This window comes from Phyllostomus discolor, chromosome 7 (assembly GCF_004126475.2).
Source record: "Phyllostomus discolor isolate MPI-MPIP mPhyDis1 chromosome 7, mPhyDis1.pri.v3, whole genome shotgun sequence".
Taxonomy (NCBI): Eukaryota; Metazoa; Chordata; class Mammalia; order Chiroptera; family Phyllostomidae; genus Phyllostomus; species Phyllostomus discolor.
In genome coordinates this window covers 50,422,234-50,437,842 of record NC_040909.2, presented here as the reverse complement: position 1 = coordinate 50,437,842, position 15,609 = coordinate 50,422,234, and the positions used below count along the sequence as shown (strand labels likewise).

General features: G+C 41.2%; 1 protein-coding gene and 2 pseudogenes across 1 annotated transcript in view; 1 reads left to right on the top strand and 2 right to left on the bottom strand.

The window, feature by feature from the left end:
* ARHGEF3 (Rho guanine nucleotide exchange factor 3) overlaps positions 1-15,609 on the top strand; it is a 320,037-nt gene that overhangs the window by 65,611 nt on the left and 238,817 nt on the right. The window lies entirely within an intron of this gene.
* Positions 7,691-9,191, bottom strand: LOC118496638 (annotated as a pseudogene).
* Positions 9,325-10,507, bottom strand: LOC114501339 (annotated as a pseudogene).

The following is a 15,609-nucleotide window of genomic DNA, read 5'->3' as shown; positions in this document are numbered from 1 at the left end:
TGTTGTCATTTTTAACCAATGTCTTCCCAATAAATTCAATAAAAAGGGTAAAAAGGTCTTGTCATTATAGTAAATATATGTATATATTTATTAAGTTTATATTTAATTTAAGAATCTCACTTTGGGTTTTAAGATATAAGACTACAAGACTAACTCATTTTTGTGAGGAAATATTTGCTGTTCCTGTGCAGAATGATAAATAGTGCTAAAGTGTAGGAAGAGGTTAGTACCTAAAGAGGTTTAGCACCTAAAGAGGTTTAGCACCTAAACAATCCAGTTAGCTGCAATTCAAATCTCTTTTGTCACCTTTGCCTTCCCTTTGGTGAGGCTTTGTCTTTATGCTTGCACAATTGCTGCTCACTTCCTGCCCTCACATCCATGGTCCAGCAGGGGAGGAGGGAGAAGGGAGAGCCAGCACTGTAATGGGGTGGGGTGGGGGGGCAAAGGCCTTCAGGAATCCTCAGTAGATTTCTGTCTACGTCTTTGACAGAAAGTCAAACTGATGTTTGAACTGATGTGTGTGTCCTCCTGTAGAGGCAGGGAGGTCTGGAAGGTGAGAATGTTTAATTGCAGCCTGAGAAAAAGTCGTGTTCTGTTAGTAAGGACAAAGATGCATCAGCGTCAGCCATGATTCCCTAGAGAAACTCTGGCTGGTATGGGTCTCTGAGGAGATGTGAACAAGCATGGCTGTGTGTTTATTACAGCATTGTTGGTAACAGTGAAGAACTGTAGACACCTGAAGCATCCATTGCTGGGAGAATGCACAAAGAAATTGCTATTATATCCATACCATCAAGTGCTAAGAACACATTTGACTTACATGTGTCAATGTGCATAGATCTCAAAAATATAATATATCAAATAGAATATTGCAGGTTAAGTATAACAGTATGATTCCATTTATATAAAGTTTATATGCAGAAACACTGTTGCTTATAGTTACATAGTAAGGAAAATATGAATGGGAGGGATCAATGCATTCAGAAGGGAGGAAGTGGGGAGGGATGTGATCAGGGAGGGATGGGCAGTGAACATCAGTCGTTAGCTACATCAGGGAAGGATCCAAGTTTTGTGGGGCCTGCTGCATATATAGTTTGGAGAGTCCTTTTTAAGAGAAAGAGGGCCCCACCCTGGGCTCCACTCTAAATCTGCCTCTGACTAGCCATTGCAAGAGTGTGTGATGCACTGAGAAGTCATTTGTGACTCTGGGTGTGTGGGATGCCCCTGTGGATGAATAATAGCCACATTCATAATCACAATAGCTAACGTCTACTGAGCCCTTACTATAGGGCAGGTACCAGGCTAAGCATTTGGTGGGATATTTTCATTGATTCCTCAAAACTAGTTTATGATACACATGCTGCTTATTAGGCTCCTTTCAGGGCCAAAGAAGCAGAGGCTCAGAGAGGTTAAGTAATTTGCCCAAGGCCATGCATCTAGTACATGACAGAGCTGGGGTTCAAATTCATGGAGCAGATTGGGACTTGTTTACTATGACTAAGCATACTACACGTAGTGATCACTTTATTGTTGTTTACATGCATGTTATGTTCTCTTCTTTAAAGACTTGTTATTTTTAATTAACTGGAGGAAGAGCAATATGGCCTGAAAATACTATTTCTTCCCATCACATGGAGCTTATTTTGGAATCAGTGTGTTCTTTAGTAGTATTTCTCAAAGTAATTGATTTGATGAGTAAGCAAGAATGATTTGTGATGAGTTAAAGAATGTCATTGATTAAAAGACTTTTGATTTAAAAAAACAAACTCCTCAGAATCCTTGTACTTACTCTGTTGGCTGAGCGAATGCAGAGCTCCAGTTGTGGACAATGGAGAAGTCAGTCCTGATGACTTACTGCCTAGTAATAAAGCTGGATGAGGCTCTCCCTATATGGATGCACGCTAAGCATTGTGAGGCCCCAGAACAGCAGCCTAAATGTGTGCATGGGCCAGTGTCATGGGATCTGCGACTCTGAGTGCCCACAGACATAAACATGGACATAACTGCCTCTGGATCCTGAAATGACCCATTCCACAATGGAAGACAGGGTAAAGAGAAGCTGTATTTGAATCAGACTTTTCTTGAAACAGTTTGAGTTAAAAGCCAAACCAAGAAAACCCAAATGGCTGGCTGCTGGCTTTCTGCTGGTGTTCATGGAAGATGGCTTAGGGAATGGTTTTCAAGGTCCTCGGGCCTAGTGTTTGGCCTGCAGGCTTGGCTGTGTTCCTCCCCTTCTCCCCCCCATTCCCACACACACTGCTGAGGGCTGGGCCAGTCTTTGCTCTAGGGATCCCCCAGTGTTGTTCTTGGCTGCAGGGAGGGAAAGGATAAAAAGAGGGATGGCCGGGAGAGAAGGAGCCAAGCCACCTTCCTGGTCACATATGATGAGCGTTAATATTTGTAAATATTGAACGGTATCTGTTACCAAGTAATAGCTTTGCCAAATGATTGAGTGAGGGCCGCCTCCTGTTTAATTTCACTGATTGGGACTTGTGTGTTTGTGTGTGCAGAGTGTCTGGCCCTTTTCTTTTGTGTGGTTCTCTGGGCGGAATAAAGGGGTGGTTGTTTTTCAGTTGTCTGTGAGCAGGAAGCCTTGGTTGACTGGAATAAGTTGGCACTGAGAAGCGGGCAGCAGTTTGTGGTGTTACCGATTTGGCTTTTGCGTAAATAACTTGGGAGCCTTAAAAACCGCACTGTACACCACACTCAGGACATCAAAGGTAATTTTGTCTTGCCTGCCTCATTTTACAAGTGAGAAACAGAGGTCAGAAGAGCCTGCACGCAATGTTGCTTACAACTGTATACGAGTTCATAGGGAGCATGGCTTTTTGAAATGTGGAAGTTGTACAAGTTACAAGCATCCTCCAGGAATTCTAAGTTGGAATGGAGCCCCTGGAAGAGTAAAAATATAAACTCTAATTATAGGGGGGCTGACAAGACAACACAGTGTGGTGGGGGTACATTGGGGACACTGGGATCACTGACCCCTCACCCCCATCTCCTACTGGGGACTCCCACTTTGCTCCCAGGATGCCCCTCTCTGTTGAGCAGGACAAAGGCCTATGTGGATGTGGAAAAAGCCCCCACAAACAGCTCCTCTGAGTTCCTGTGACAACCTGCCCTGGGTAGGCTCTGTGTGGAGTCAGCCCTGTTTATGGAGAGGCTGTCAGACCCCACTCTCGCCTGTCCTTCTTGCTCAGACAAGCCCATTACTCAGTTGTCAGAGGGCAGTGTTTGTTTTTGGTGTCTCTTCCTGCCCAGCCTGAGCTGCTCTTCCTCTTGATAGCAGCCCCGTCCTGGAAGCCAGTGCCTTCGGCCCCTCCCTAAGGCCAGTCTCTTCTAGGCCATGAACTGTGCAGAAATGACCAAACATGGACATGCCCTGAAGGAACTCCCCACAGGGCACCTGGGTGGACAGGCTAGAAGACTGAGCTGAGAGCTGAGGGGCAAAGGGGGAGTGTTTCTCTTGAGGGCAGTCATGGGAGGGGGTCAGGAAGGCTTCTCAGAGAGGAGAGCATGGGGTCTGGGTCTTCAGAGGCTCCACTGCTCAGAGATAACCAAGGATCACGGGCCTGGATGCTGGGGATGGAAGCATTGGCTTCTGCAGGGCCAGAGACTGGGTGTGGGATGCTGGGGTGGGGCTTCCAGGAAGTAGGTTCAGGGGTAGGTGGGGTGTGGATGGGTGTAGAGGTTAGAGGGTCTACTTAACTTGGATTTTATTCTATAAGAGATAGGGAACCTTTCAAAGATCTGAACTGGGATGCTGGGATGAAGAGGGAATAACTGTATTTGAGATTTAACAGCTTTGTGCTGGTTTTCAGCGTGCAGAGGGAGCTAAGATAGAGGACCGGGTGGGGGACGACATGTCTGAAGCAAAGTAGATACAGAAACGAGGGAGGGGGGCAGTCTGTGGTCTCCTGGGGTCCGGAGTGGGTATAGGGAGATGGGTGATGCCATTCATTGAGAGTCTCTTCCTTAACTGGGGAGCCCCCATTTCTAGATCTACAAAACAGGGATGTGGGACAATGATGACTAAAGGAGGTCTCGGGCTGTTCATAAGGGGGGCCCACACCTGTGTTCCTCTTCTCCTCTCAGTCAAAACTCACCTGGCCTGGGCCCAGAGTCTCTCCTGGGGCCTTGCCCTTTGCTGGCTGTTAATGGTTGGTGGGTATTAACGTGTTATCCAGGACTAATAACCCAGTTCCTTTTTAAACAGAGGTCTTCAGTGCCTGGACTAAAGGAGTCCTCAGAACTCTTACATCAGCCCTGAAGTTCCATTAGAGTTTTACCAGAAAGCTTTCAATTGTCCAATTCTATCTTCAACTTATATTTTTTAGGTTTCTCTCTAGTGGAGTCTGAAATTGAGACCAGGTTAAAAAAAAATTGTATGCTAAGAAAATTTACTCTCTTTTGCCCTCTAGTGACAGACGCTTGAGCACCTCTTTTTGTGTGTTTTATTGGTTTTAAAACAAAAAACCCATTTTTCATTAAAAATGTGTATTTACATTGCCCTGGCCAGTGTGGCACAGTTGGTCAGAGCATTGTCCCATAAACCAAAAGATTGTGGGTTTGATTCCCTGTCAGGGTACATACCTAAGTTGTGGGTCTGGTCCCCTGTTGGGGCACGTGAGAGAGGCAACTGATCAATATTTCTCTCTCACTGTTGTTTCTCTCCCTCTCTCTCTTCCTCTCTCCCCTTCTCTCTAAAATCAATAGGTGTGTCTTTGGGTGAGGATAAAAAAATGTGTATTTATGTAAACATAGTGGGTTTATTATCATTTTATTTTTTGCATAATTTATTGTCTTAAAAGTTCTCCTCTTAATTCTATTTCTAATAAAATATTTCAAGCATATAGGAAAGTAGCTAATACCAAAATTTTTATGAACCTATCACCAAGTTTTGCTTGCTTTCTGTCTTTCTTTCTTCCTTTCCCCCTTCCTTCCTTCCATGTTATTTTATCTTTTTATTTCCATTTCCCATCCTCTTCTCTTTGGCATTCATCAGTTTGTTTTCTGCACAGGGCTGTGTTTTGTTCTGTTTATTTATTTTGCCTTTTTTACATCCCACATATAGGTGATATTATACACTATTTGTCTTTCTCTGACTTATTTCACTTAGCATAATGCCCTCAAGGGCCATTCCTTATGGTCACAAATAGCAAGATTTCATCCTTTTTTAAAAATTACTGAATAATACTAGTGTGTGTGTGTATGCACGCACGTGCATATACCAACCACATCTTCCTTACGCATTCGTTTAGTGATGGACATCTAGGTTGCTTCTGTATTTTAGCTATTACTAGTAATGTTGTAATGAACATAGGGATGCATATATCTTTTCAAATTAGTGGGGTTTTTATTTTTAAAAGATGCTTATTGATTTTAGAAATCGAGAGACAGGAAAGGGGGGAGACAGAGAGAGAGAGAGAGAGAGAGAGAGAGAGAGAGAGAGAGATTGACTGGTTGCCTCCCATTTGCGCTCAGACCAGGGATTGAACCTGCAACTGGGCATGTGCACTGGCTGGGAATCAAACACCCAATCTTTTGGTGCACGGGAGGATACTCCAGCCAACTGAGCCACACTGGCCAGGACTGAATTAGTGTTTCAGATTTCTTTGGATAAATACCCAGAAGTGGAATTTCTGGCTCCTAAGGCAGTCTTGTCTTCAATTTTTTGAGGAACCTCCATAAGTTTTCTCCATAGTGGCTGCACCAATTTTCATTCCCACCAGCAGTGCAGAAGGGTTCCCTTTCTCCACATCCTCACTGACATATATTGATGATAACTTTTCTGACAGATGGGAGGTAGTATCTCATTACGGTTTTGATTTGCATTTTCCTGGTGATTACTGATGTACTGATGTTGAGCAGTTTTCATATGTCTGTTGGCCATTTGCATGTCCTCTTTGGAGAAATGTCTATTTAGGTTCTCTGCTCACCTTTTAAGTGGATTTTTCCTTTGGCATTAATTGGTATGAGTTCTTTATATATTTTAGAATATTAACCCTTTATTGAATGTGTCATGGGAAAAATTCAGTAGGTTGTCTTTTTGTTTTGTTGATGGTTTCTTTTGCTATGCAAAAACTTTTAAATCTTATGCACTCCCATTTGTTAATTTTTTCTTTTGTCTCCCTTGTTCCAGAAGATATACCCAGAATGATATTTATAAGAGTGATATCAAGAGTTTATTGCCTATGTTTTCTTCTAGGATTTTTGTGGTTTCAGGTCTAACATTTAAATCTTTAATCTGTTTTGAGTTTATATTTGTTTTTTTATTTTAATCATTGTTCAAGTACAGTTTTCTCCCTTTTACTCCCATTCCAGCCCATCTATCCAACCCTCCCCACTTCACTCCCATTATCACCCTCCCCCTAGTTTTTGTCCATGTGTCCTTTAAATTGAGTTTATATTTGTATATGGTGTGATGAAGTGGTCCAATATAATTTTTTGCATGTATCTGTCCAGTTTTGTCAACAACACTATTGAAGAGGCTGTCTTTACCCTATTACATTGAGTTGGCCAAAAAGTCTCTATTTAGTTTTTTCCATAAAATAAGAGATACATTTTTAATTTTCACCAATAACTTTATTGATTTGGATATTTTGAGTTTGTCACCTATCTCCTGCTATTGGCTTCTAGTGGGTAGAGGCCAGAGGTGCTGCTAAACATCTTCCAGTGCATAACGCAGCCCCACAGCAAAGAATTAATTGGCCAAAATATCGATAGTACCAAGAAACTTCACAAACCATTTTTGACACATTCAACCAATCACAGCACCTTCTCCTTATACTGCACTACTCTTTTTCTGCGTTTCAGTTGCATTTTTACCTTTATTGAAATAATAAAGGATAATATGCCAAAAATGTTGTGTATTTTTCTTCTGTCTTTAATATTAAAATGGCTGCACAAAAATTCACCAATTTTGATAAGTGTTTTTTAATGCATGCTGATGTGACAGCTGTCACAATACAATCTAACAAAACAGTTTCAGATGAAGTTAAAGACAACTAAACACAACTGGGGCTGGGAAAAACCAACTGAGGTTTTTTTGGCCAACCCAGTATATCCTATCTCCTTTGTCATAGATTAATTGACCATGTAAGTGAGGGTATCTTTCTGGGCTCTCCATTCTATCATATTGATCTACATACATCTGTTATTATGCTAGCACCATAAATAGCTACCATGATTATTGTAGCTTTATAGTGTAGTTTGGTACCAGGGAGCATCATACCTCTCAGTTTGTTCTTTCTCAAGATTTCTTTGGCTATTCAAGGTCTTTTGTGGTTCCATATAAACTTTATGATTAGTTGCTCAACTTCTGAGATGTATCATTGGTATTTTAATAGGAAATGCATTGAATCTGTATGTTACATTAGGGAACAAGGACATTCTAACAGTACTAATCTTTTAATCCTTGAGCAAATTATATCCTTTCATTTATTTGTATCTTGTTCAATTTCTTTTATGTCTTAATAGTTTTTAAAGTATTGGTAACTTAACCTCTTAAATGTATTCTTAGATATTTATACTTTTTGATGCAATTGTGAAAGGGATTTTTTTCTTAATTTCTTCATTTGACCATTCATGATTGGTATATAGAAGTGCTGAAGATTTCTTTGTGTTGATTCTGTATGTTGCAACTTTACTCAAGTCATTTACTAGTTCCAATAGCTTTTTGATGGAGTCTTTAGGGTTTTCTATTTATAGTATCATGTCATCTGAAAATAATGAGTGTTTTACTTCTTCCTTGCCTATTTGGATGCCTTTGTCTATATGTCTTGTCTGATTGCTCCGGCTAGAACTTCCAGTCCTCCATTGAATAGAAATGACAGTGGGCATCCTTGTCTTGTTCCTGACCTTAGAGGGAAGGCTTCAGCTTTTTACTGTTGAGTATGATGTTAGCTGTGGGTTTCTCATATATGTGTACATATATATATGCCTTTTGTTATGCTAAGATATATTCCTTCTATACCTACTTTGTTGAGAGTTGTGTGTGTGTGTGTTTTTAAGACAAGTGGTTTATTTGGTAACAAGGACTAGAAAGGAATTCTTAATTCCCCTTCTTTCTTCTGATGACTTCTGAACTGCAATGGTCAAGTGGTTAGCGGCACACAAGAACTCCCCTGCGGGCCTTGATCTTTTGCAAAAATACAAAGGTGTCTGTATGACTTATATGACTTGCAATTATTTTCTGGACAGAAGTGCCATGCATTGTGCTTTCCAATGTTATTAGCAGTTGCTACATTCTTGTCTTCAGGGGTCATAGTAGGAAACAGACATACTTCCTTGAAGTAATTGGAGTCTGTGAGAAACATGAGGATGTGGTGGGTGCCCATGCCCCAACCAGCTGTAGGGGGCAGCTTGTATTCCAGTGTAGTGCAAAAGTACTCATCTCTGAACATGACCTCATCATCTCCAGTGGCCTTGGCCTTGGCCTGTTCTTTGAAAAGCTGCCACTGCCGTGTGACATGAGGTGATTCAGCTCTGTGTAGGCATTGCATATTTCCTTCTTCATGGTAAACAGCTCAAAGCACTTAGTCAGACCCTTATTATCTGTGGGTAATCACAGATGAATGTAGGACTGATGCATATCACTTCCAGGAACTCCCCAACAAACTTATCAGGGAGCCTGGCTGTGGTTCAAGTGGAAGACATTCAGGAAAACATTAGACAGTTTTTGCCACTCAGATATCATCAAGAACGATGCAAGTTTCTTCAGTTTCAAAGAGGTTAGTTTCTGGCAATCTCACCCCCAGGGTTTTCTCAAACTTTTCTATTGTGTTGCTTGTCCTAGAGGGTGGGATGAAGTTAATCTTGTAGGCTCAGTCCTTGGACCATCTAGACGGCAGGTGACCTAGTAACTGTACGTAATGGGCTTCAACATCCCTGAAGTCACCTTCTCTGTGATTTCTGTGAGATTGTGATAGTCTGTGTAGGCCATGTGGAACTCACAGGTGGTGAATGCAGCATTGACTCTGGTAGATTTTGATTCCTTCATTCTGGAACTGGCATCTAATTTTGGAAACCTGGTCAATGCCACCAACCATGTTGGCAATAGATGGTAATGCTACTACCATCTTATAGTAGAAGTCTGGATCAATTTTCATATACAAATTCATGTCCAGCCCTGACTGGGTGGCTCAGATCATGGGAGTGGCGCCCCATATACCACCAGGTTGTGGATTTGGTCCCCAGTAGGGGCACATATCTAGGTCAAACGTGGGTTCGATCCCTGGTTGGGGTGCAGATAAGAGGCAACCAATAGATGTTTCTCTCTCACATTGATGTTCTCTCTCTCTCTCCCTTCCTTTATCTCTAAAATCAGTAAACATTTTCATGGAGGATTAAAAATGTAAAAAAATGTATGTCCAGCTCATTGTGGTGGGTGGTAAAAGGCTTGGCCACTGCTCCCCCTGGAATGAAGTTCATCAGGGGAGTTCCAGTCTCTAGGAATCCCAGCTCATCCAAGAAACTTCTTATATACTATGTGATGATCGTAGAGCAGATGGTAAATTTCTGCTTCACAAAGCCATTCAGAATCAAATCCAAGTATATCTGATGATATTATGTTTTCTCATCTTTGAGGCCAAGTGAAAATGAAATAACATATGCAATCAAGGGGACAGCAGCATGATCTCGTAGGGAATGATGTTCAGCTCACCATTCTTGGTTTTCCCAGGATTCCCCTTATGTCTCCTTGATGCAGTATGTTATTGATACAGATAAATTCTTCTTCTGAGGCATAATTCTGGGAATTGGCTCTTACTTGCCACTTGACCCTCTCTGCTCAAAGGTCATAGAAGATGAACTTTCCCCCAGAAGCTCTTTGGACATGAATCCTACCTGCCACTTTTAAGGTGATGTCACTCAGGTAGTCCCCAGGCTGCAAGTAGCTGTATTCTTGAATGAAGTGAGGAAGTGATATGCCTGCATGCAACGTGTGTTGGTACGAGTCTGCCCAGTTGACCTTTAGTTGGTGCACTGCTTGGCTGTCAATCTTGCATATTGGTCTGGGTGCAGGCTCTCTTCTTCGGCACTGTAACATTGTCCCCTGGTAGCCATAGCAGTGGCCTGGCTGTGTTGTTTCTCACTGGCTGCTTCTGCTTGTTTTCCCTCTTTATTACCTTCTTCTCAAGTTTCAGGCATCTTTTAAGCTCATTTCTTTTATGAGAAAGTGGCTTGTCCTTGCAAAATGCTGTGAAAGGAGCAAGTTGACTTAGTCACAGCTCCCTCTGCCCCACTCTGCCCAGGAGGTTTGGGGCAGGGACCCCCTAACAAGCCTCACAGCAGCTTGCATGCCATGGCAGAGCACTTGGGACTAATGACCACTAGTATCTGAGCTCACTCGGTTGTGCCTCACTGTCGTCCACATTCACCTAAGTTGCCCGCACCTCAGCCCTCTCTCCAGAGGGCCCTGCTCAAAAGCTGTTGAGAGTTTTTTACCATAAAACGGTGTTGAAGTTTTTCCAAATGCTTTTCCTGCATCTGTTGAGATGGGTTTTTATCCTTTATTTCATTAGTGTGATGTATTCCATTGACTGATTTACTGACAGTGAACCATCTGACGTCCCTGATTCGAATCCCACTTGGTCATAGTGAATTATCCTTTGGCGTATTGTTGAATCTGGTTTGCTAATATTTTTTCATAAATTATTGCACCTATTCATTGTCCTGTAATTTTCTTCTTTTGTAATGTCTTTGTCTGGTTTTGGTATCAGGGTAGTGCTAACTTCATAAAATGATTTTGGGAACATTCCTTCCTTTTGATTTTTGGAAATAACTTAGGAAGGATAGGTATTAGTTCTTCTTTGAATGTTCAGTAGAATTCACCTGTGATACCATCTGGTCCTGGACTTTTATTTGTTGGGAGATTTTTGATTGCCACTTCAATTTCATGTCCAGAAATTGGTCTCAGGTTTTTTATTTCTTCCTGGTTCAGTCTTAAAAGGTTATATACTCCCAAAAATCCATCTATTTCTTTTAGATTTTCAAACTTATTGATTGTTCATAGTATTCTTTAATGAACCTTTATATTTCTGTAGTGTCAGTTGTAACTTTCATTTTTTATTTTATTTTTGGGGGTTCTCTTTTTTTCTTGATGACTTTGGCTAAAGGCTTGTCTATTTTGTTTATCTTTTCAAAGAACCTGCTCTTAATTGTGTTTATCTTTCAATTTTTTAAATTTCTATTTTTTAAATTTCCTCTGTGATCTTTATTATTTCCTTCCTGCTGTTTACTTTAGATTTTGTTCATTCTTCTTCTTCTTGTTCTTTTAGGTGTAGAGAGTTACATTGTTTATTTGGGAATTTTCTTGCTTCTTGAGCCAGGCCTGTATATGTATGAACTTCTCTTTTAGAACTGCTTTGCTGCATCCCATAAATTTTGAAAAGTTGGGTTTTCATTTTCATTTGTTTCAAGGTAGTTTTTGATTTTTTGTTAGACTTCCTCTTTGACCCATTAGTTGTTTAGTAGCACATTGTTTAGTCTCCACATATTTGTATTTTTTCCGTGTTTTCTTCCTGTAGTTGATTTCTAGTTTCATGCCACTGTGGTCAGGAAAGATACATGATATAAAAAATTATATGCTAAGAAAATGTACTCTCCTTTTCCCCTTTGTAGCAGACTCTTGAGCACCTTTTTCCAGTTCCAGCCACTTTGGAATTCAGTGATTCAAAAATAATGACTGCATGTCTCCTACACACCAGGGCCCACAAATATCCTCACTCTCTGTTATTGTCATGGCCATTGAATCTGTTTCTAAAGGAGCAGAAAAGCATATAAAGAAAGTTACAATGAATTGATATATCTTGATTTTATTTTTAATTTTTAGCATTTCACATTATTATTTTTTTTAATCCTCACCTGAGGGATGCTTACTGATTTTAGGGAAAGAGGAAAGGGAAAAAAGAGAGAGAGAGAGAGAAAATGAATATCAATGAGAGAAACAGCAGTCCATTGCCTCCCATACTTACCCTGACCAGGGATCGAACCAGCAACCTTTTGGTGTATAGGACAGTGTTCCAACCAACTGAGCCCCCTGGCCAGGGCCACATTATTCTTTGATATAGTGAAAATCTTGAGGTATTATAAACCCAAGGCTAAGAATTGATGCTATGTGGACCAGCCATCATTCTTGCTATATATCTTATTTTCTTCTCTTATCCTGAATTCCAGAGAATGTGGGAAGGAGGTACTGTGTAGAGTTCTAGGTCTAGCAAGAAAGACATTAAAAGATTGCCCATCTATATGAGTGCTAGAATGCTGAGATAATTAAGGCTCATAATAATGGGGAAAATAATAAACTCTCCTGGGAAATAAATGGGACTGTTGAAGCTCTTTTCCCTTCTGACAAATAATTTTAGAGAAATACTCGTATTCTTCACAAAGTGGTCTCTTTTCAGAAAAATCAAACATGTTGACTTAAGCTGTCTGAAAGTTATTACTTTAATGCCTGAGCAGAAGTGGGCGGGTGCCCAGAGCAGTGCCTGACATCACCTTGCTCCAGAAATGCGTCTGCCGGCCTTCTGTTACCGCAGCTTGTAATGTTCTACCTTGCTTTCTTGCCATGTATTTAACTTGTTTTTGTTTTTGCAGTTTTACATGAAAATTTTGCCCAAGTTTTATATAAAGTTGTGTTGTTTACTTAAAGTTTTGTGATATAAAAATAGCAACTAATAACCATAACAAATATGAAAATAATACTTGTATGTTGCTTTATGGAATATAATCTATAATGTGTTTTTGTCCACGATTGCTGAGCCTTTTAATGAGATGTGAGTTTTTCCCCTTCCAGAGTAGGACACTGAAGCTCAAGCAGGTTAAGTGACTTTTCTGAAGTCACACAGTTAATTACCAGCCTCTGGCCACAGTCTTCTGCCCCAGGGCTGGTGTTGTTTACATTATGATAGAGAGAAAATCATCACTGTTCTCAGGAGGGTGATACAAGACTTGAGTGGACAATAATGATTTTGGTAGCAATGCATGGAAATTATCCTATTGTAGGGTCCAGCAAGCCTCCCTGAGCAGGTATTTATGCTGCGTTGACTTGGTGAATGAGCAGACTGTAGAGCTGGAGCCACCTGCAGAAGGCACTGAGGTTGACAGAGAGCCTGGCACAGAGCAGTTGAGTCCCAAGTATCATGATTCTTCTCTGTGATGTGTGCTGAAGGTGGCAGCTGGGTATGGTTTGTTTAAGGGTGACTTCTCCCTTTGGAGAACTGGGACTTTGCCGGCTGTCTTTTGCCCCTCCCCAGTTACTAGAGAAGGGTGACATGGAGGTACAGCAATATGATTCTGGGAACACAGTTCTTCTCTCACACTGTGAGGACAGTTCTGTGTCTTTAAGACACAACTGTTGCATATGACTGAGATACACAGGAAGGGCTGTACTTGACATTTATGTCATGATGTCGACATAGCAGGTGTTGGTTGAAAGGCCCTAGGCACAGATGTTGGAGGTCACACGACCTTCTCTCTGTTTCTTCAGTGTGCCACATTCCCTGCCACAGGGCTTTGTGCATGCCGTCCCCTCTGCTGGGGATGCTTTCCCCACTACCATATTTCAAATTCATACAAAGGTCCACTTTTTTCTGAAAACCGTCCTTAATTCTTGTACAACTATATATTTAGCCTTGGTAAAATACCTAACTCATTAATGAGAGAACTGGATAACTGATGAAAAGAAACTTGGTTCTAAGAAGTATCCAGGAAGATATATACACACATACACATGCATGTGAGTGTGTGTATATGCATATATACCATTACATATACTCTTGTGTGTGTACGCATACATATGCATGTGTGCACTCCCATGTGTATATATGCATACATATGTATATATGTACTCTTGTGTGTATATGCATACATATGTATAGATGTACTGTCATGTATATATGCACATGTATATATGTATGCGTGTACATACATGTATATATAGTTATGGGAAAATGTGGAGAAAAGAATGTTGGGATAAGACTACAAACTTAGATATAAACTGTTTAAGGTCCCACAAGAAAATAACACTGTAGCTTTTGGAATTATTTTTTAATCTGTCAGAAATTATTTGTAAATCTTTTACAAGTTAACATCCCAACTTTACAGAGTCTGGGCCACTGGGATCTTGCTCTCTCTGCATTCAGACCCACTGAGTTTTTCTGGGAGGACACAGGTGTCTGGTCAAAAGGACAGCCTGTTAGAATGGAAATGGATGCTTATGTGGGCCACCTGCAGACACTTGGTCAAGATCCCCAAGTTGCATGGGTTCGCTGATGCAGAGCTGTAGCATCTACTAGATTATTTTAAGGTGACATTCAGGTACTCCCGCAAAAAAAGCAAGTAAGGGATGAAATGCTCTATGACCTTGTACTTTCTCTCAGATCTTTTTGTTTGCAGGTCAGATTAATAACAAAACAAGACAAAACAAAACAAAACAAAAAACCTACAGAAGATATTTAAGGCTGACGCACCTGAAGGCAGCCCAACTAGAGCCCTTCTGGGAGAGCTGGATTGTTTCAGCTGCAGATTTCTAATGCTGACCAGCAGAGGGCACTCTTCACCCACATTCAGTGCTGTTTTTCTCCTTGGTCCTGTTCTCTTGTGGAGGCAGGAAACTTGCTCCCTCCTGCCCTCAGCCCTGAAAGAGATTCACTTCCAGGTATTTATAATTTGAGTTCTTAGGCTGCAATGTTTATGCAGTTATTTTAACATTGGCATCTACTGTTGTCAGTTATCCAAAACCCTAGAAAATACATAGAGGGAGGTGCATTCTCCAAGGTTCTTAGAGCACAGGTTCAGACAGAAAGGGGGCCAAATGGGCACAGAGTGCCGCACAAACACCAGTTTAAAAATACTTGGCTCCAGATGAGCCGACCTTCATACCTCCATGGTCCACACTACGCCTTCCATTGCTACAAAAATGAAAGAGATGGACACACGGGACACTGTGCTTCCCACGGGGACATTTTCATTCCTTCCAGTGGATTCTTTGTTTTTCCTCCAATGTATTTTCAGTCCTGTTGGTGCTATTAATGACACTGGTAGGTAACATTTATTGTGCTCTTGTCAGCAGCTGGGCATTGTGCTAAATGCTCTTATGAGCATCAGTTATTTTAACCTTAAAATCCCAAGAGGTGGGAGAACTGCTGGGTCTTCTGAGGGTTTTTGAGGGTCAGACACTTGCTGAGGGTCACTCAGCCAGTGAGGTGAGAGAGGGTCAGATTTGACCTCAGACAGGACTTGCCTAGACCTCTCTGTCACCCATTTATTGAGTCCCAATTATGTGCTGGATAGTGTGGTACAGACACAAGACACAGTGCATCTCTGGTTAATTTTAATTTTGAATATGTTAATATTTAAATACTTGAAAGCTGAAAGAGTGAGAAGAAAGCCAGCTGTCAGGAAGCCCTAGGACTCTCTCATTCCTAGGAAGGTCCCTTCCTTAGTGGCCACAAGGTGTAGGGGTGGGTGGTTCAGCTTCCACCCTTCCTTCCTTTCAACTAGAGCAGGGGTGTCAAACTCATTTTCACCAGGGGCCACATAGCCTCTTGGTTGCCTTCAAAGGGCTGAATATAATTTTAGGACTATATAAATGTAACTACTCCTTAA